Here is a 6612-nt window from a genome sequence, read left to right as displayed (position 1 = left end):
CCTTAACTGATATTAAGTGGATTTGTACTTCGTTGTCCCTTCCCTGTGTTTAGTGTTCAGTCATGCCCTGGGCTTTTTCAACAGGAACTGTACTAAAAGACGTTTTCCTTAACAGAATCCCCGCCCCCCCATAAAACTTCTCTGTGTCCCCTTCTGAATCAAGAAATACCGGTTATACATAACATTTAAAGAATCTTTTAACACCTGAGGTTACTGTAAAAGAAAAGCCCTCCCTTACAGCTGGTGGGCTAAAAATAGAAACCCATTGTTAGCTGTAAAAATTCCACTTTGAGGTTTTACCTGTCGGTACACACCGGGAGGGAAATTGTGCAGCTACTGTTGAATCTCTATGTAATATTAGGGTCGCTTTACTTGTTATAGTAAAATGTGACATTACAGCACCTTGCAAAATTATTTAGACCTCTTCAACCGTTACACATTTAGTCATATTAAGACCACAAACCTTAATGTGAGATTCTATGATTTAGACTATCAGAAAATCCTATAGTGAGATAATAAAATGGGAAAGTAAAATCGTACTTTGCTTTCTTTCCTTTCACCATTAACAATGTAAAATGTGTTGCTTGTATTTGCATCAGGTTCTTTTACTCTGTTACCCCTATATAAAATGCAGTGCAACCCGTTGCCATCAGAAGTCACCTAGTTTGTAAATTTCATCCAAATGGGTGTCATTTATTTTTCTGTACCAACACAGCTTTTCCGCGAAGGCCTCAGAAGTTCGTTAGGAAACATCAGAGGACAAACATCATCACGAGGAGCAAGGAACACAGCAGACATGTCGGGGATAAAAAAAATTTTGACCATCTCTCTGAACACTGCCCAATCCATCGTTCAAAGACGGAAAGACTGCGGCACAGCTGCAAACCTTCCAGACTCACAGGAAGTCCTGTTTACAGATCAACACAAACCAAATAGGGGACACACCAAGCGTGTGAAAGAAGGTGCTCTGGTCAGATGAGACCAAAATGCCGGATATTGTTAACAAAAATGTTATAAACAGTTTGTTTGGTTGTAAACTAGAACTGCAAGCCATGCTGAACACAAAGTTCTCTACTAACTCAGGGTGGCAGCATCATGCTCTGGACATGTTTTTCTTCAGCAGGGACAGGGAAGCCGGCGCAAGTAGTTTTAGGATGTAAAACACTTGAGACTGGGGTGAAGGTTCGCTTTGTAATAGAAAGGTTTAGATCGAAGCATATTTATGTGTCAGAATGTCCTAGTCAAAGTCCAGGCATAACTCCAAACTACAACCTATGGCGAGATTTGAAAAGTAATGTTTTCAGACGCACTCGATTCACTCTGATTGAGGTTGAGCCATTTTGCAAAGAAGAATCAGCAAATATATCAGCCTTCAGCTGTCCAAAGACATCCAAAACGTGCTACGGCTGTACGAACAGTGAAAGGTGTTTTTTCAACAAAAAAAACTCACTCTGTAAGTAGTTTTTAGATTTTTACAATACATTTTGAAAACCAGGTATTATTTTCTTTCTACTTCACAAGCACGTGCTACTTTAACTCTGAAGAAAACACTCTCAGGTCTGTGATTGTCAATAAAAAAACTAAAAAACTTCACATGCTTTCAATACTTTCATAAGGCACTTATCCGAGGTGGCTCTGGGCATTGGGCCTAAATGGCTCCATCTGGTGACGGACATTCTTTTTCTTTCAGTAGCTTTAGAGCAAACAAAACAATGAGCCCAGAGGTGATCACAGGATAGTAGGGATAAAAACCATCCATGAGAGAAAAGAGAAACATTGGCTTCATCAAGAGACATGCCACACAATAAATCTGTTTTTCATTCTATCCCTTTTTTTTTGCTTTTTAAACGTGTCTTGCCTGGCTGTGTTACATCGAGAATTGCCTTCTTAATGCCAAAGAGAGCCCAACAGATTTACCTTCACAAGTACAGCATACCTGCTTTCGCTATAATGCTCCGCTTGATATCTACGCAAAGGTGACAAAAATAGTGCAGAAGAAAAAGAAAGTGCAAGATAACATCCTTGGAGTCTGCTTCTACACCTGCAGATAGAGATATTTATATAAAAAAGATCAGCAAAACCAACCAAGAATGTGTCGCTCCAAAAATGTATGGGCTCCACAATTAGTTAAGACATGAGATGCCCAGATCCAGGTACCGATACCCCAGTGGGGCATCCAGCCTCCGAACATAGGAGGTGATCTTCATCACCAGGATGGGGGAGAGCAGACCACCCGAGCCACAATCTGAGACCAGGAAACTGTGTTTGAGCACTGCCCTAACCTGGGCAAACCCGATCCAAACGTCAGCCCCAATTCCTTGTCTCGATCCTTGGCACTACGACTCCCGAACCGATTCATCCAGAGCTGGTTTCAACACAATTGGACTGAGCCAGCCAATCAGAGCCCACCCCATGAACTCATTCGGTCATAACTTCCCCCACCCTACATGAAGGCCTCCCTAACCAAGGCTAACCAGAACCCCACACCCTACCTTCCATGGAGAGCATTGTGATCCCCAGCCCCGGGGGTGGGGGGGGGGGGGGGGGGGGCGCCTAGCACAGCCCACCCCCCTCCAGAGAGCAGCCAGCGCCAGAACCCTCAGTGTCTATATGAGGTGTGGTGTTTAAAGGTAGGGGTGAGGCCGACACAACATTGGTTTTTGCTCATCATGATAAGGACTGCACTGTTGCAAAACCCCATAAAACCCATAAGCAGGTGTTTGTGTGAATAGGAGCAACACTTTTTAAAGCAACACTGTGCACGTACACAGCCGCTTGTGAGACGCTGTCATTTAAATGTACAGCAACCACCTTTATGCAAGCTCTGCTCTCACCCTCCTGTGAGTGTCAATGTTAAAATTGAGCAGGACTCATTTCCTCCTCGGAAAGTCTTCGAACATTTCTCTGTGCGGCGTTTCAGGTTCTGGGATAACGTCCAGGGGTGGGGCTAATTCTTCACTTATATCATCAGTCTGTGCTCGGAAACCAGAGTAGAATGTGTATTCTTCCTTTTAATTATGCTTAAACGGATAACATGCTTTCATCGTCTGACAGTTTGCTGATTGCTGAGCTCTCACAGTTCAGCCTGGTGCTTTCCCCCCTGTTCATTTTCTTCCTTTACAAGATCGGAGCTTGAGAAATGCAGCGCAGGCTCTCATATTGAATTTCCTTCTCACCATTAGCCTCCTGGATATAGATTAGCAGCTTCCATCGGTGCAGAGGGAGATGCTGTCCTTCTGGCCATCTTTAGAGGTCCTTTGCTCACAATATGCTGAGGCTATGAAACTGAAAGCTGTGGGTCTCCTGGCTACTAATGGAAAAGTTTTGTGTGCGTGTGCGAGAAACCGCAGCACCGCTGTCTGGAGTCGAAGAACAGGGGCTGGGAGCAGATGAAAAGTATTGCCTGCTGCCACTACAGTCCCCATTTTTCTTTTTCTTTTGTTCCTTTAAGGATTGGATTACTGACACTCCTTGGATTATGTAATCTGGAGCAGTCCAAATCTCCTTATTATCTGTTCTGCCTTATGTTTGACTGATGTGCAGACCCCTAATATTGGCTAAATTCAAGTCAGCTGCTGCAATACTGCCTTGCTCTCTTATTTTGAGTTCGAGAAATGTTTTTAGATTTATTGATTAGATGATCCGAGCGCTGGTTTTATCCAGTCTAACTGTGTTTGGGAAACGATTCAGGGAAATTAAATCAAAAACTAACAGACCTAAAACAGCTTCTTTGCCGAAAGCTGTGAGGGCTATCGCTCCCTGCTGAAAGTCCATGAAACATCAGCCCAGTTCATGATCTGCTACATGCTACAAACATAGACATCATATACGTAGACGCCTCGTTGGGCGCAGGTTCATACGTCAATATGTATGTATTGTGTGTATATATATATATATATATATATATATATATATATATATATATATATATATATATATATATATATATATATATATATATATATATATATATATATCTTTGTGTGTGTTTATGTGTATGTGTTATGAATATAAATATATACATCTAAACATTGTGGTCTTCATTATTTCTTAAAACCGTGTCACATGCGAACCTTTTAAGTTTGCATGTGACAAGTTCGCAAGTCACAGATTAGGAACAGACGTTTTGGGGGAGGATTAAAGAGAAAGTTACTAATATGAGAAAAAAGTCCTAGGACAATAAAGTAAAAAAAAAAAAAAGACAAAAGTGGTAATATGAGAAAAACGTCATATTATGAGAATTAAGGGGGTACATTTCCAGAATAGTCACAGTTTGCAGAACTATTTCAGTACTGGGGTAATGGGGCCAGGTTAGATTATTTTAATTATTTTTATTCTTTACGACTATAAAGTCAGGAGAATTAAGCCAAAGGGATACAAAAATAAAAACATTACAAATATAAAGTATGTTCTGAGATTAAACTCCCTCTGATACTGTTTAAGTGACTCAGACTAACTGCAGATTTGCCACATTCAACATGGCGGACGCTCTGACGCTTCCGCAGCACAGGCAGAACCCGCCCGACGAGGCGTCTACGTATATGATGTCTATGGCTACAATCACACCACTGGTTGCACAGGTTTTTGATCAGATGAGAATCATTTGCACTGTCTCTCACCTGCAAATGTGTACTTGCACATTTCAGTCTCTCAGGGACTGTTTGTGTAGACACCTGTGCAAGTTTCACAATTCTGCAACTAAAGTTAATGCACATTATTGTAGACTACTGACAGACTTTTTGACTTGAAAATAAGCCCATTAGCTGCTGAAGACTATGTGCTGCTGAGGACTATATCCACGCTTAAGGCTCTCAGAGAGTGTTGTTGTCCAGTAAAATAAATGTGTAAGTATGTGCATTCTGAGCCTAGTCAAAAATTGAATTATGGTTACACATAATGACAGTAAAGTTTGTTGATTCTGAATGTTACATTCAAGCTCTCCCTTCAGCAAATTTGCATTCTGGGCTCTGATCAGGGGTCTTTTATAGTGAGATGATGTTTCCTTGTCTTTAATTATTTATATAATGACTTGATGTTGTTATAGTAATGGATAATTAGCATAACAGAGAGAGCTTTCTGTACTAGCTGTATTGTGTTTTTGGTAAAATTACATCTGCATCAATGCAACAGTGAACATTCATCACATCTAATCTGTTTGCTTCCTCAACACAACAGTTTAATTTATGTAAAATGTACATGTCATCAAGACATAAAGCAGTTTTGTGAAAGTAAAAGTGTTTACAGCCTGTCAGCCCAGGGACTCTGTTCAAAAGTAGATTTTCGAATTCAATTCAAGTCTGGAAAAACCTGTTCTTCTCTTAGCTGAAATTGCCTTTCATTAAATTGACCTTACATGGCCAAAAACAGCTTTTGTTCCTTGTCCGTCTTCACACTAAAGCGATTTGCCCTGTGCCGTCACTTAAAGGTAGTTTCAGCACAAAAGAAATCAGCCTGAACACAAACTAAAGATTCATATTTGTTTTGAAAGCCTTCCTGGGGGCATGGAACAGGGGTTACCTGGTAAATAAGACACTTTGCTTTACAAATACAGTACCTCGCAGAAATATTCTATCCTGCCAAATGTTTCTTTTTTAATTTCTGTCATGTAACACCACCAACCTTGATGCATTTTACTGAAATGCTATGTGACTGGCCACATAGATAAACTGAAGAGTAACCAGAAAGTAGAGAGATAATGTCAGAACTCCAAAGGCTGGCATGCATTTGTGTTCTGTCTCTAATAATCTGACACTTTGATTTAAAAAAAACATCCAATCAAAAAACAAAAGAACTATGTGTGGGGAAGAAATAAAGCTTCACCTAAGCCTGCTGCCATGCATAATGCACGTTATTAGGGGTGTATGTTGTGGGCATATGAGGATGAATGGAGCTAAACCCAGAAACTTCCTGGAAGAAAATGTGTTAGATGCTGCAGAAGACTCGAAACTGGAGTGGAGAGTCACTTTTGAGCAGGACAGCAACACCAAACATGCAGTCAAAGCTTACATGACATGACTTCCATCAAAGCGTATGAAGATGTCGCAGTTAGCCTAAGTCTGCGTCCGGATATGAGATGTGTAAAACCGGTAGAGAGACTCCAAAAGATTTCCTGCTGTAATTCCAACACCTGTAATTATGCAAATGACATTTTCAGAACTGTTACATAAAGATCATACGACTCTGATGAAACAGATATTTCCTGATACTTCAGATTTGACGTACCAGGTTGTCTCTCCACCAAACCAACAGGATAAACATCTGTTTTACATGTGTGTCGCTCTGGATTCAGAGTTTCGCGAGGCACCGATAGCTGCTCTACGGCATCACAACAAGTTGGCACTGTTGCCTCAAAACAACAAGGTTTTATTGTCAGCTGGGGAAAGTTTTGTGTTCCCAAGTTCTCCCCATGCATATGTAGGTTTTCTCCAGGCACTCAGGCTTCCAAATACCACCCAAACACATGCATTTTAGGTTTATTGGCCAATCTGGCATGCTGCCTCCTGCTTCAATTTCCTGTGTAAAATAATATTCAGTTCCTGTGTAAATAACCAACCAATTCAAAGAGTTATAAAACACTTTGCACAAACTGCCCTGATATTTTTGAGATCGGCC

The sequence above is a fragment of the Fundulus heteroclitus genome, chromosome 20 (genome assembly GCF_011125445.2).
Source record: "Fundulus heteroclitus isolate FHET01 chromosome 20, MU-UCD_Fhet_4.1, whole genome shotgun sequence".
Classification (NCBI taxonomy): domain Eukaryota; kingdom Metazoa; phylum Chordata; class Actinopteri; order Cyprinodontiformes; family Fundulidae; genus Fundulus; species Fundulus heteroclitus.
The sequence above is the reverse complement of the archived record's forward strand: the minus strand, read 5'-3'. Positions refer to the sequence as shown.